Source organism: Pristiophorus japonicus, chromosome 23 (genome assembly GCF_044704955.1).
Source record: "Pristiophorus japonicus isolate sPriJap1 chromosome 23, sPriJap1.hap1, whole genome shotgun sequence".
NCBI lineage: Eukaryota > Metazoa > Chordata > Chondrichthyes > Pristiophoridae > Pristiophorus > Pristiophorus japonicus.
Window position 1 is genome coordinate 28,568,054 of NC_091999.1, and position 15,924 is coordinate 28,583,977.

The 15,924-nt window shown below is 44.9% G+C and overlaps 1 pseudogene; it reads right to left on the reverse strand.

Annotated features, from left to right (window-relative positions):
* Nucleotides 1-743: 743 nt before the first annotated feature.
* Nucleotides 744-15,924, reverse strand: part of LOC139235459 (zinc finger protein 271-like) — a 59,314-nt pseudogene continuing 44,133 nt past the window's right edge.

Below are 15,924 nucleotides of genomic sequence, written 5' to 3' on the forward strand. Positions count from 1 at the left end.
AACTCCCAGGGCAGGTACAGTACTGGTTAGATACAGTGTAAAGCTCCCTCTACACTGTCCCATCAAACATTCCCCGGGCAAGTACAGAACGGGTTAGATACAGAATAAAGCTCCGTCTACACTGTCCCATCAAACACACCCAGGGCAGGTACCGCACAGGATTGCTGCACTGTCAGTGTAGCCATCTTTCAGATGAGTCGTTCAACCGAAGCCCTATCAGCTCTCAACCAATATCACTCAAACAGATTATCTGGCCATTGCTGTTCATGGCAGCTTGCTGTGTGCAAATCATCTGCTGCATTTCCTATACTACAACAGTGAATGCACTTCAAATGTACTTTGTTGTTGTTGCACTTCTTTGGCTGTAAAGCACGTTGAGGTCATGTGAGGTGCTGCATAAGGACAGGTCTTTGTTAAATGAAGGAGAAAAGTTCCAAAAAAGGAACAGTTAGTAACAGGACAACAATTAGTCGCCACTTATATTGAAGAAGTTAAGGAATCGACACACTATGTGTTGGAACCAAAGCTGATTTATTTGTCAGATATCCAGGACATTAAATCCAGCCCAGTTACAGGGGAAACACAGCCCGACTGTCAGAATGAACACGATTCAGTCCTGATGTGATTCACAGCAGAATCCAACCCTGAAGTCACTTGTGAACTCGCAGGTGTCTCAGCAGGTTGTATGGGGCAGTGAATCCATTCCCACAGACGGAGCAGGTGAACGGCCTCTCCCCAGTGTGAACCCGCTGGTGTGTCAGCAGGTTCGATTTCTGAGTGAATCGCTTCCCACGCTCTGATCAAGTGAACGGCCTCTCCCCAGTGTGAATTCGCTGATGTGTCAGCAGGTTGTATGGGGCAATGAATTGCTTCCCACAGACGGAGCAGGTGAATGGCCTCTCCCCAGTGTGAGCGCGTTGCTGTTTCCTCAGATCATTTCTGCTTTTAAAGCTCTTCTCACAGTCAGAACATTTAAACGGTTTCTTATCGGTGTGAACAAGTTGATGTGCCAGCAGGTTGGATGAATTACTGAATCCCTTCCCACACATGGACCAGGTGAACAGCCTCTCCCCGGTATGTACTCGCTGGTCTCTCAGCAGGTGGGATGGCCTAGTGCATTCTTTCCCATACTCTGAACAGCTGAACAGCCTCTCCCCAATGTGATTGCGCTTGTGAATTTCCAGCTCATACGCGTAACTGAATCCCTTCCCACAGTCTCCACATACCCACAGTTTCTCCATGGTGCTGATATCCTTGTGTCTCTCCAGAATGGATGCTCAGTTGAAGCCTCGCCCACACATACCACGTTTACAGATTCTCTGCACTGTGAATGGTGTGATGTTTTTTCAGGCTTTGTAATTGGTTAAAGCTCTTTCCAAAGGCAGTGCACTGGAACACTCTCACTCGGCTGTGTGTGTCTCGCTGCTTTTACAGTCACACTGATGTTTGAAATATTTGCCCACAGGCAGAACAGACAAACATTTCTCCTTCCACAGTCAAAGGACGATGATATTCATGTTGCGGTGGATCAAGTGACTCTGTGAGATCTTGGTGATGTTTGGTTCCAGTTTCCCATCTGGAAATCCTCCCCTTAACATCCCCTGAAAAAGGAGTTTACAAAAGTCATCACTGTAAGGACAGGATAGAAACTCAGAACAGTCAATTTTGGTTTCTGTGGTACACATATTCCTCTCTAGTTTCCCCACAGCTGTAAATCCCTATCCCACACACTATCCCTACTCCCCATGCTGAAATCCAAACCCATTACAACATCGCCAACATTTTTTCCTTCTTGCTGAAGGTGCTGACTCTGGCTGGGTTCAGTTCTACGCTCACTGGTTCCCCTCCCTCTCCTCCACTGAAGGTGCTGACTCTGGCTGGATTCAGTTCTACACTCACTGGTTCCCCGCCTCTCCTCCCCTGAAGGTGCTGACTCTGGCTGGGTTCAGTTCTACACTCATTGGGTCCCCTCCCTCTCCTCCCCTGAAGGTGCTGACACTGGTTGGGTTCAGTTCTACACTCACTGGTTCCCTTCCCTCTCTTCCCCTGAAGGTGCTGACCCTGGCCGGGTTCTAATTTGGCCACAGCTAGAGTACTGTGTGCAGTTCTGGTCACCACATTGCAAGAAAGATATGATTGCACCACTCAGGGTACAAAGATTTACGAGGATGTGGCCTGAACTTGAGAATTTTAGCTATGAGGACAGATTGGATAAGTTGGGGTTGTTTTTTTAGGAAAAGAGGACGCTGAGTGGAGACCTCATTGAGGTGTATAAAATTATGAGGGGCCTAGATAGAGTGGATAGGAAGGATCTATTTCCCTTAGCAGAGGGTCAATAGCTGGGGGTGCATAGATTTAAAGTAATTGGTGAAAGGTTTAGATGGGATTTGAGAGGTTTTTTCACTGAGAGGATGGTGGGAGTCTGGAACTCACTGCCTGAAAGGGTGGTAGAGGCAGAAACCCTCATAACATTTAAAAGTACTTGGATATGCACTTGATGGGCCTAGATAGAGTGGATAGGAAGGACCTATTTGCCTTAGCAGAGATGTCAGCTGTGGCTCAGTGTGTCAGAAGGTTGTGGGTTAAAGTCCCACTCCAGAGACTTGAGCACAAAATATCTAGGCTGACACGCCAGTGTCACTGCACTGTCAGAGGAGCCATCTTTCAGATGAGGCTTTAAACCGAAGCCTGGTCAACTCTCTCTTTGGTGGACGTAAAAGATCCCATGGCACTATTTCGAAGAAGAGCAAGGAAGCTATCCCCGGCGTCGTGACCAATATTTATCCTTTACTCAAAATAACAACAACAGTTTATCTGGTCATTATCACATTTCTGTCTGTGGGAGCTTGCTGGGCGCAAATTAGCTGCCGCGTTTCCCACATTACAACAGTGACTACGCTCCAAAAGTACTTCATTCTCTGTGAAGAGCTTTGAGACCTCCAGTGGTCGTGCAAGGCGCTATATAAATGTAAGGCTTTCTTTTTTGTGCCATAACCTACAGGGCTACAGACCAAGAGCTGTACAGTGGGATAAGGCTGCAGAGCTCTGTGCCGGCCGGCAGGGACACGATGGGCCGAATGGCCTCCTTCTGTGCTGTCAATGTCTGGGATTCGATGGTGTCTCAGGTCTCACTAGCAGCTGAGCTGCCTGATGGGTGATTGACAGCCGAGAGTCTGCGCATGCGCCCTGGGAAACACGTCCGGCACAGTGCCCCGTCTCGGTTGACATCGGTAATAACAGCGCATGATCAGAGGACACCAACCGCCTCCTCCCCCCACATTCAGAGCTGCGCCTGCAAACTCGGATCCTGTGGTGTGGAGTCGGCACGGCACCTTCCGGGGAAAGGCGTTTGTGTCCGTTAAGAGTCGTGAGCGGTGACGCAAAGTGAGTTTTCTCCGCTCAGAGAATTGCGCGGGGGGATAGGGATAGAATAAAGGGAGATCCAAATCCGAGAGTCCGCCCATCCGGGTCCCCGAGAACAGTTTCCACCAGTTTGGCAGAGCACGCCCGAGGGACAAGTGACCCGGGCCTGATTGATAGGAGCTCCCGACCAATGCGGAGCGAGCGGGGCGGGGCTGGAGAAGCGAGCTGGCGGAGGGTCCTCCAACCAATCCGGGAGCCTGAGGGGCGGGATTTGTGCCGCTGATTGTCTGAGCTGCAGGGCACGACCTTGTGCAGTCCCTTCTTCAGGGCCTGGGGCCAGGGGAAGCAATGTGCCTTTATTGTGGGCCCTTTTGAACATCATCATCATCATCATCATAGGCAGTCCTTCGGAATCGAGGCAGACTTGCTTCCACTCCTGAAGTGAGTTATTTGGTGGCTACATAGTCCAATACAAGAACCACAGACTGTCACTGGTGGGCGGAACACGTTTGCCGCGCACTACATCCGCTACCTGCGCTTGACCACTTCAAGCTCTCGATATTGAAACTCGAGGCGCTCAGTGCCCTCCCGGATGCACTTTCTCCATCCAGGGCAGTCTTTGGCCAGGGACTCCCAGGTGTCAGTGATGATGTTGCACTTTATCAGGGAAGCTTTGAGGGTGTGGTTGTAACATTTCTGCTGCCAACCTTTGGCTCCTGAACCGTGGACACAAGGCTCTGGGGCTCACAACCCACTGGCTCACATTTTAATGAAGATTTTTTAAATTTAGCATTTTAACATAGACTTGTCATGAATAAAAGCAGACAAACTCCGTGTTTCTGCTGAACAGTCGGGAGCAGGCCAGCATCGCAAGACCTGAGCGGACGCGGGAGTACAAATGGCAGCAGTCAGTAGGAGGGCAGCATCGTCAGACCTGAGCGGACGCGGGAGTACAAAGAGCGGCAGTCAGGAGGAGGCCAGCATCGCTAGACCTGAGCGGACGCGGGAGTACAAAGAGCGGCAGTCAGGAGGAGGCCAGCATCGCGAGACCTGAGCGGACGCGGGAGTACCAAGAGCGGCAGTCAGGAGGAGGCCAGCTGCAGCAAAAACATAAAGTAAAAAAAAATCGAAATCGAAGTGTGACGTCACAGCCAAGCAGGTAAGTGATTGGCTGGTGGATTGGTGAGTATTTTTTAAAAATCTTTGTCATTGCTATAGGTTAGGAACTGTAATTAAATATTTGTGATCTTTATTATCTAAGGAGAATCAGTTAATTAAATCGGCTCTGTGATGAAACAGTTTGGCTGGAGATAAGGAATAATGAAGGGAAACCCCACAGATTAAAAGGGTACAGGAGGATAGGGAATGGGTGACCGTCGCACACAAGAGTATGGCGAGGCAGGTAGTACAGGAGTCCCCTGAGGCTATCCTGCTCTCCAGCTGGTATTCTATACTGACTACTGGCGAGGGCGGTGATGCCTCTGGGGAGTGCAGCCAGGGCCAATTCCACAGCACCGTGGGTGGCTCAGCTGCACAGAGGGGGTGGGAGGAAGAAGACAGGAAGGGCTATAGTGATAGGAGATTCAATAGTTAGGGAGCAGATAGGCGCTTCTACGGCAGCAAAAGTGACATCAGGATTGTGTGTTGCCTCCCTGGTGCAAGGGTCAATTATGTCACTGAGCGACTGCAATGCATTCTGGGGAGGGAAGGGGAACTGCCAGTGGTTGTTGTCCACATTGGTACCAACGACATAGGTAGAAAGAGGGGTGACGTCCTGAAAGCTGAGTTGAGGGAGCTAGGAGTAAGATTGAAAGCCAGGACCTCAAAGTTGGTAATCTCGGGATTACTGCCAGTGCCACGTACTAGTGAGGGTAGAAATAGGAAGGCTAGTCAGATAAATACGTGGCTGGGGCATTGGTGTAGGAGGGAGGGCTTTAGTTTCGTGAACAATTGGGACCGCTTCTGGGGTAGGTGAGATCTGTTCAAGTCGGACAGTTTACACCTCAACAGAGACGGGACCAATGTTCTCGTGGGTGGTTTTGATAGTGCAGTTGGGAGGGCTTTAAACTAGCTTGGCAGGGGGATGGGAACCCAAGAGAGGGCGCGGAGCTAGTTAGAGTGGGTGAGAGCTCAGATGAACAGAACCCGAAGAAAGGATGCAAAAGTCAAGAGTAGCACTGGGTAAGTGTAAACTACAAGGTGATAGGAAGGGACAATATGTATGAATATAAAGGGGCTGCAGGAGGGGTCAAAACTAAAAATCAGGGTTTAAAAACTGGTATTAAAACACTTTACCAAAACGCACGCAGCATTCGAAACAAAGTAAATGAGCTGATAACACAATTCATTACAAATGGATATTATTTGGTGACCATTACAGGAACGTGATTGCAGGGTGGCCAAGACTGGGAATTAAACATGCAAGGGTATCTGACAATTCGGAAAGATAGACAAGAAGGGAAAGGAGATGGGTAGCTCTGTTAATAAAGGATGATATCAGGGCAGTTGTGAGAGAAAATATTGGCTCCAATTAACAAAATGTTGAATCATTGTGGGTGGAGATTAGAGATAGTAAGGAGAAAAAGTCACTGGTGGGCGTATTTATAGGCCCCCAAATAATAACTTCACGGTGGGGCAGACAATAATCAAGGGAATAATGGAGGCATGTGAAAAAGGAACGGCAGCAATCATGGGGGATTTTAACCTACATATCGATTGGTCAAATCAATTCGCACGGGGTAGCCTTGAGGAGGAATGTATAGAATGCATACGGGATTGTTTCTTCGAACAGTATGTTACAGAATCAACAAGGGAGCAAGCTATCTTAGATCTGGTCCTGTGCAATGAGACAAGATTAATAAACGATCTCCGAGTAAAAGATCCTCTCGGAATGAGTGATCACAGTATGGTTCAATTTGTAATTCAGATTGAGGGTGAGGAAGTAGTGTCTCAAACGAGTAGACTATGCTTAAACAAAGGGGACTATAGTGGGATGTGGGCAGAGTTGGCGAAAGTAGACTGAGAACACAGACTAAACGGTGGCACAATTGAGGAACAGTGGAGGACTTTTAAGGAGCTCTTTCATGGTGCTCAACAAAAATATATTCCAGTGAAATAGAAGGGTGGTAAGAGAAGGGATAACCAGCCGTGGATAACCAAGGAAATAAAGGAGAGTATCAAATTAAAAACTAATGCGTATAAGGTGGCCAAGGTTAGTGGGAAACTAGAAGATTGGGAAAATTGTAAACGACAGCAAAGAATGACTAAGAAAGCAATAAAGAAAGGAAAGATCGATTACGAAAGTAAACTTGCGCAAAACATAAAAACAGATAGTAAAAGCTTTTATCAATATATAAAACGGAAAAGAGTGACTAAAGTAAATGTTGGTCCCTTAGAAGATGAGAACGGGGATATAATAATGGTAAATGTGGAAATGGCTGAGACCGTAAACAATTATTTTGCTTCGGTCTTCACAGTGGAAGACACAAAAACCATGCCAAAAATTGCTGGTCACGGGAATGTGGGAAGGGAGGACCTTGAAACAATCACTATCACAAGGAGGGTAGCGCTGGACAGGCTAATGGGACTCAAGGTAGACAAGTCCCCTGGTCCTGATGAAATGCATCCCAGGGTATTAAAACAGATGGCGGAAGTTATAGCAGATGCATTCGTTATAATCTACCAAAATTCTCTGGACTCTGGGGAGGTACCAGCGGATTGGAAAGCAGTTAATGTAACGTCTCTGTTTAAAAAAGGGGGCAGACAAAAGCCAGGTAACTATAGGCTGGTTAGTTTACCATCTGTCTTGGGGAAAATGCTTGAAGCTATCATTAAGGAAGAAATAGCGGGACATTTAGATAGGAATCGTGCAATCAAGCAGACGCAACATGGATTCAAGAAGGGGAAATCATGTTTAACTAATTTACTGGAATTCTTTGAGGATATATCGAGCATGGTGGATAGAGGTGTACCGATGGATGTGATGTATTTAGATTTCTAAAAGGCATTCGATAAGGTGCCACACAAAATGTTACTGCAGATGATAAAGGTATGCGAAGTCAGAGGAAATGTATTAGCATGGATCGAGAATTGGCTGGCTAATAGAAAGCAGAGAGTCGGGATAAATGGGTCCTTTTCGGGTTGGAAATCGGTGGTTAGTGGTATGCCACAGGGATCGGTGCTGGGACCACAACTGTGTACAATATACATAGATGACCTGGCAAAGGGGACAGAGTGTAGTGCAACAAAATTTGCAGATGACACAAAGATTAGTGGGAAAGCGGGTTGTATAGAGGACACAGAGAGGCTGCAAAGAGATTTAGATAGGTTAAGCGAATGGGTTAAGGTTTGGCAGATGGAATACAATGTCGGAAAATGTGAGGTCATCCACCTTGGAAAAAAACAGTAAAAGGCAATATTATTTGAATGGGGAGAAATTACAACATGCTGCGGTGCAGAGGGACCTGGAGGTTCTTGTGCATGAATCCCAACAAGTTAGTTTACAGGTGCAGCAGGTAGTCAGGAAGGCGAATGGAATATTGACGTTCATTGCGAGAGGGATGGAGTACAAAAGCATGGAGGTCCTGCTGCAACTGTATCGGGTATTGGTGAGGCCGCACCTGGAGTACTGCGTGCAGTTTTGGTCACCTTACTTAAGGAAGGATACACTAGCTTTGGAGAGGATACAGAGACGATTCACTGAGCTGATTCCGGAGATTAGGGGCTTACCTTATGATGATAGATTGAGTAGACTGGGTCTTTACTCGTTGGAGTTCAGAAGGATGAGGGGTGATCTTATAGAAACATTTAAAATAATGAAATGGATAGACAAGATAGAGGCAGAGAGGTTGTTTCCACTGGTCGGGGAGACTAGAACTAGGGGGCACATCCTCAAAATATGGGGGAGCCAATTTAAAACCGAGTTGAGAAGGAATTTCTTCTCCCACAGTGTTGTGAATCTGTGGAATTCTCTGCCCAGGGAAGCAGTTGAGGCGAGTTCATTGAATATATTCAAATCACAGATAGATATATGTTTAACCAATAAGGGAATTAAGGGTTATCGGGAGCAGGCGGGTAAGCGGAGCTGAGTCCACGGCCAGATCAGCCATGATCTTGTTGAGTGGTTGAGCAGGTTCGAGGGGCTAGATGGCCTACTTCTGTTCCTAATTCTTAAAAAGTCACTTGGTGGGTGTAGTCTATAAGACCCCTAACAGTAGCAACTTGTTGGTAGAAGTATAAACCAGGAAATTGTGGGTGCTTGTAAAAAGGGAACAGCAATAATCATAGGTGATTTTAACCTCCATATTGATTGCAGAAATCAAATTGGTCAGGTAGCCTTGAGGAAGAGTTCATAGAATGCATAATGGATGGGTTCCTTGAACAGTATGCAACGGAACCAACAAGGGGGCAGGCTATCTTAGATCTGGTCCTGTGTAATGAGACAGGATTAATAAACAATCTCCTGGTAAAGGATCCCCTTGGAATGAGTAGCATGATTCAATTTCAAATTCAGTTGGCGGATCTCTAACCAGCGTACTAAGCTGAAATAAAGGAGACTAGGAAGGGATGAGGGCTGAGTTGGCTAAAGTGGACTGGGAAAATAGATTAAAGTGTAGGATGGTTGGTGTACATTTAAGGAGATATTTCACAACTCTCAAGAAAAATATATCCCTGTGAGGAGGAAAGGGCGTAAGAGAAAAGATGGCCATCCATTGGTAACTAAAACTGTTTCGACATCCTGATCATTTGAGCCAATATCGTTTCTCACTATGGCAGTGATTCCATCTTTTATCTTCAGAGCTACCCCACCTCCTTTTCTTTTATGTCTGTCCTTCCGGATTGTCAAGTACCCTGAAATGTTAAGTTCCCAGTCTTGGTCACCTTGCAACCCAGTCTCTGTAATGGCTATCAGGTCATATCCATTTGTAACTGGTGTTGGTCGTAAACCCTGAATAAGAAGCTAGTGCTCTCACGTTTGCAGCTCCAGGACATGTTCACGGCAATAGGCCCAGGTTGGCGGCCTTTGTAAAGGAATGCCGCAGGTTTGTGCATCGCTATCGCTGTTCGTCAAGCCGTAGAGCGCATGTGTGGCCATCTTTGTAAACGAACACAGAGTGTTTGGGTCTTCAATGTCCCAGTGAGTGTAGAAGTGAACCCAGCCAGAATCAGCACCATCACGGGAGGAGAGGGAGGGGAAGCAGTGAGTGTAGAAGTGAACCCAGCCAGAGTCAGCACCATCAGGGGAGGAGAGGGAGGGGAAGCAGTGAGTGTGGAAGTGAACCCAGCCAGAGTTAGCACCATCAGGGGAGGAGAGGGAGGGGAAGCAGTGAGTGTAGAAGTGAACCCAGCCAGAGTCAGCACCATCAGGGGAGGAGAGGGAGGGGAAGCAGTGAGTGTGGAAGTGAACCCAGCCAGAGTTAGCTCCATCAGGGGAGGAGGGGGAGGGTAGGCAGTGAGTGTAGAAGTGAACCCAGCCAGAGTCAGCACCATCAGGGGAGGAGAGGGAGGGGAGGCAGTGATTGTAGAAGTGAACCCAGCCAGAGTCAGCACCATCAGGGGAGGAGAGGGAGGGGAACCAGTGAGTGTAGAAGTGAACCCAGCCAGAGTTGGTGTGGAAAACTGGTAATGGAGGATAAAATGTCTTGAGACGTGCGATGTGTTTGGATTTCAGTACAGGGAGGAGGCAGCGATTTACAGCTTTGGACGAACAAGAGAGGAAAATATGTTCCATAGAAACTAGAATTTATTTTTCTGAATTTGTTTTCTGTACTTATGGTGATGAGATCTGTAAACTCCTTTTACAGGGTATTTGAAGGATTTGGAGACGGAAAACTCAAACCAAACATCACACCAAGATCTGACGGAGTCACTTGATTCCTGAATATCATCGGCCTTTCAATATAGAAGGAGAATTGTTTGTCTGTTCTGATTGTGGGAAAATTTTCAAACATCAGTGTGACTGGAGAAGCACCGAGACACACACACCCGAGTGAGTGTTCCAGTGCACTGACTGTGGAAAGAGCTTTAACCAGTTACACAGGCTGAAAAAACATCGCACCATTCACAGCGGAGAGAACCGTACACGTGTTGTGTGTGTGGACCAGGCTTCAACTGATCATCCAACCTGGAGAGACACAAGGATACACACACCATGGAGAAACCGTGGAAATGTGGGAGGGGATTTAGTTCCCCGTCTAACCTGGATATTCATCGGCGCAGTCACACAAGGGGAAGGGATTCGCTCAGCCATCCAGCCTGCACATCAGGAACAGGCCGTTCACCTGTGCCCAGTGTGGGAGGGGATTCACTTGGTCATCCCACCTGCTGACACACCAGCGAGTTCACACTGGGGAGAGGGTTTCCGCTGCTGAACTTAGCGTGTGCCCCATAGCATCTCTCTCACCTTCGATGTGTGAATAGAGCATCATGCCTGCAAACCTGGTTTTAATTTAAATTTGAATCCACTCAGGAAATGTATTTAACAAAAGACGAACAAGGAAACCGATTACATCAATTAACAGGCAAAGCTTTAGAGTCACCAAGATGAAAAAGTAAACACATCACAGCCCAATAGTCCAGCTCAGTATTCACAGGAGAATGTCTGTTATCTAACTGATCGTGTGGACAGAATATAGAAAGACCATAAGTCTAAGAATCTGTTGTAAATATCTTTCAAATCCTGACTGGTCCAATCTCTTGGTTTCCTTTCAATTGAAATGAATGGAAGATGAGAGGGGTTTAAGAGGAGGGGTAAGTGAGGGTGGAGAATAAGGGTGAAAGGAGTTGTGATGAAGATGGTTGGAGAGCATAGGTGCAAGAGGAGCTGGGATGGGGGGTTTGGTGAATAGCAGTGTTTCAATTTCACTGAATAAAATATAATTACAGTCACCAATACGAATTAAGTCAAAGCTTTCTGAACTTAGGCGTGAAAGGGCTAATTGGCACAGACCCAAAAAGTCAACAAATTGACTTGACGGATAGTAATTAATCAACATTTTGTTCAGTGGAACTGGGATCCGGAGATCTGTGGCCAATTAGTTTTACTTGGCCAGGCTATCAATCCAGGATGGAGAATTTCTGGGAGATGGACGACTAATCTCCTACCAGTAGTTGAGCGATGGGTTTGTTGAGCATGGCTAAACTGACAGAGCGTGCCAGGGGCAATGAACATGGGAAGCTGCACCCTACCACTCACTTGCCATCATTCCTCGCGAGTCCACAAGGTGACTCGTACCGAAAGCGGTCGATTAGGTCCAGAGTCAAATTGACGAGGGCAAGTCCCAATTTGACAAAGGGAAGCATATATTGGCTTATGCAACCCACCTCTGCGCACAGACTTGAGAAATTAACAGGTGAGAGAGGAGAAGCATAAGGAACAGGTGAGACAGAGAGGGAAAAAGATCTAAGGTGCAAGTTAACCCAGCTGAGAACTCAACAAAGGAAAGAAAAAACAGAATTAGGGAATAAGTTGCTCAGATGACAATTTAAAAGGCGAAAAAAGGAAACTTAAAGTTGAAACCAACACAGAAGCTGTCAGTTTCTGTGCCGAGAAAAAGAAAGCACAAGATTACTGAGTGAAAGGAACCTTAAAGGATGCTGGAATTTCAGTTTGTGTGAATTGTATTAGAGTGGAAGTTTTCCTGACCATGAATGTTTAAGAATTTACAGTATTTCTTTTGTCTGAAAGTCTGTCTTTGAAAAAAGCGTTTGTTACGTTTGTTTTAGCTTCACCCAATTTTCTCTGCATGGAGCTAAAAGCCGTTTAACCCTTTGTTGTCTTGGATGTTGGGAGTTTTAAGGAAGTGTGGATATGTTGAGTATGTTCATTTCAATTCAGATTGTGGAACTAGTAGCAGGGGATCTTTGTGATTTACATTTTGAAGTTAAAGACGGCGCTATGGATATATTTTGACTGGGGCAAGCTGTGCAACTCTGAAAGCCAGACGAGTTTGTTTTACAAAAGATAAGCTTCAGCCTTGAAGTTACGGTTGCCATGTGCCAGATACTTGGTTTGAAATTTCCAAAGCACTTTGTTTTTTCACATTTAAATAAAATTAAATCAATGTTTGTCTACTCATATTCAGTATTTTTAGTCATTTGGAAAAGCACCTGAATGTAACAATGATGTAATTTACTGTGTTCTGTAAGCATGTGCTATTTTGTTTTATTTTATCTGTTCTGTACTGTTTAGTTAATAAAATATTGGTCCGAATTAAATAGGAGCTATTGAAATTAACTAAGCTTTGTTTTATTCAAGGTTAATAATGATAGCTTTACTTATGATTTCTGCTGGTTTGATGGATTTTCAATTCCTAAGGAAGTTTTGAAGTTACAAACTTAAATAAAAGAACCAACTGTTGATTTAAAACGAACTTCTGTTTGTTCCCTTGTGTCGTAACGAATTCAGTCTTCTATTTATAATCAATTTATTCTATACCTTCAGCATGAAAAGCAATTTAGAAGTGGAGTATAGTCACAGATGGAGCACGTGTAACCAGGCACGGGTATCTCCACGCTAATGAACAAAGGAAAAGGCTTACATTTATCGACTGTTTTCTTATCAAACTGGAACCGGCTTTGCCAAATTTGGTAGTCTCTGGCTACTGCATAGTCCAGAGACACAAGTTTACATCAGCAACGCATTTAGAAGCATTGCGGCCTGGCTATGGTGATCATAAACCACTACTTCTGGACTTTTCTTATCCTAACAATATTTCTAATCCATTCTATTATGAATATCGAAGCCTGGTTGGTCGCAAAACACCAGCTGTTGCTAAGTGAAATCTGTCTCTCTCTCTCCCTAATAATACGAACATCATTTTTCCCTCTATCGAATTAATTAAACATAAATCTCTTTCAGAAGCTGAATTAACCAGGGTCCACATGTCAACCAGTCCCGCAGGTTTTTTTATGGGTTACATTACCTATTGACAAAGAGTTTTATATCCTTCTTTGACTTTACTAATCCTGGTTTCCTCTCAGCGTCCTTCCCTTTCCTTATATTTTCAATTTCCCTTATTGACTTCCTTACAGCATAATGCAATGACCAGAATCCCTGAAGCTATTTTCCGTGCTATCACCAATCCCAGCTGGAACAATCTAACTAGATTCTACTTTCCACCATTCCTGATTCGCAAGTCTCGGGATTGCCCGTTCTGTCTCTCTCTTCCTCTATATGATTTGCACTGTGTGTTTCTGGGATGTCCTAATTCGCTGAATTATGAACTTTAAAGCCAGAAACAGGGAGAATATAGTGTCCTATATGTGGAATGACTCGAATGGCTTTATCCTCCAGAGGCAGTCTCATCTGTAGATAAGTTGCATTATGATGATGTACCAGAACCAACGTTTAGCACTGATACATGTGTTCCTCGGTGGAATCAAGCAAAAGTTATGTTCTAGTGTGGGGGAGCGGGTTGAACCCACAGTCATATACGTGACAGTAGTAGTCACACAATACTGTCCTTTTCCTTTATACACGGAATTAGTTTGGCCTTCGCCCCATTTACTTATTTCAATCTGGCATTCTGCAGATTCTTTGTCGAGGGTGAACCCACAAGCTGGAACATCTACAAACCCATGTTGTCCCTTTCAGAGTACAACACTGCATATCTGGTGCTATCGAAGTTCCTCCCTTCTTAATCAGATATCTTGGATATTCTTCATACTGTTTATGGATCGGACCTAACTCTGTTTTCCACGCTTGCAAACGGTTCTACCCTATACACCGTCCAAGGTTCCGTTTCATTTCCATTTTTCCTTGGCAAAGGCAAGGCCAATCCCATTGGTCTAATACCTTCACTTCTTTCTCCATCCCTCAGGACCAAAATCCCCATTCCTATTGGCTGCATCACATCAAAGCCTATGACTTGGTTCCCCTAAACCATGTTCTCAGTTGTTCTTCATGAATAAACAAAGGGATTTGATTACTCTCTCTTGTCCAGTCCCTTCTGTACCACATTCATCATAAATGTCACAGAGGCTACACACAATACCACCAGTAAGCCACATCGTGTTCCCATTCATTTTCTATATCTATTCTGTTTATTCCTGCTAACCTTGCTGTGGCTCCTATTCTGAGCTATCCTGTCAGCTCTCACTTTCCTTGCGATTTAAACTGATTCTCCTTGTGTTCCCCATCTTCCTCATCCCTTGGTTCCTGTTTTTTACTCCTTACTAACACATCCTTTACTAATTCTCTTCCCATTTTGTCTATTAATTGTGAATATCACCCTTCACATAATCTAGTTGATAGATTCAAGCTCATGTTTAAAACTTCTGATTTCAATTAACAATTTAAAAACACACATTGTTATATAATACATTTCGTGATTCAGTTACTTCTAGTCCATTAGTTCTTTTACTGGATGGGACAGGTAGAGCTCTTTTTGTGAGGTGGAATGTCATTTTATTTAAGTCACACATATGATGATCACTTTCAGCGTTTGTACTTGGCAAACCAAACATTACTAATCAACATACGACATTTCTTACTTTAAAATAACCTGTCGTTATTACCTTTTAAGTTTGTATTAAAGTATTTTATACTTATTACTTATTGTCCTGGTGTGCTACTAACTCTTTAAGGGAACACTATTAATTTAGTGTTTGGGGTCAGGATGTGTCCCAACCCACCTGGTTCAGGAAAGTTTTCCTGGTCTCCCAATCTTCCCAAGGAGCACGCTTTAGGGTTCTTTCTCTATTACCACCAAAATTATGCTTTTGAGGGTCGAAATTTCGGTTTATCACGGAATCCAAAACTGACCCTTTTGAGGTGCTCTGCTTCCTCCTGGAGATCGCCTCTCACTTGGATCCATGTTGTGTGATGGAGCCTGTAAGATCTGGCCTCCTTATCTCCCACCTGCAGCTTGTAGCTGATCTGTACACAGCCATGGCCACCTTGTCCAGATAGAGACATGCTGAATTTTTTTGTTTTTAGCCTCTCTACAAGCTTTCTTTGTTCAGTACTTAGTGGAGGCCTTGAAACTGATGACCATTCTAGCTGCAACGAAATCCTAATTTGATCAGCATTCTCACGACTATTAATTGTAATGTTTCTGACAGGTAGCAGTGTGTTTAACTCTATCCTGATTATTTCAAAGTCGGTTTATCTATGGAGAATGTGTCATGGCCTTGATGGTTTAAAAATTCTCTCACACTCCTGAGCCACATTCGACATTTCATGTTGTGCTGTTGTCAATAACTGAGCATGCCTGAGACTCGTTCACACACACACGCAGCGGTATCCCAATATCATGCCACATGTGACATCTGATCCAAGCCATTTGAGGTGATCTTATTAAAAGATCGTGGGGTGTCTGAAGATCTTTGCTCATCTCCCTCTCCATGGTTCCGATGTCCCAGGTAGTAGCCAGGCGATCAAATTCAGTTTTCTTATTGTTCAGTATAGGCAATGACACAAACATGTCAGAGAAATATTAGCTATTTCCTACACTTCCCTGACTTAAACAAGAATTTACATTAACACCAGATTGTACGCAGGTGATTTATGACAATTTGCCCAGGAACAATGAGTGAAGAAACATTTCTATTTGTAGGTGT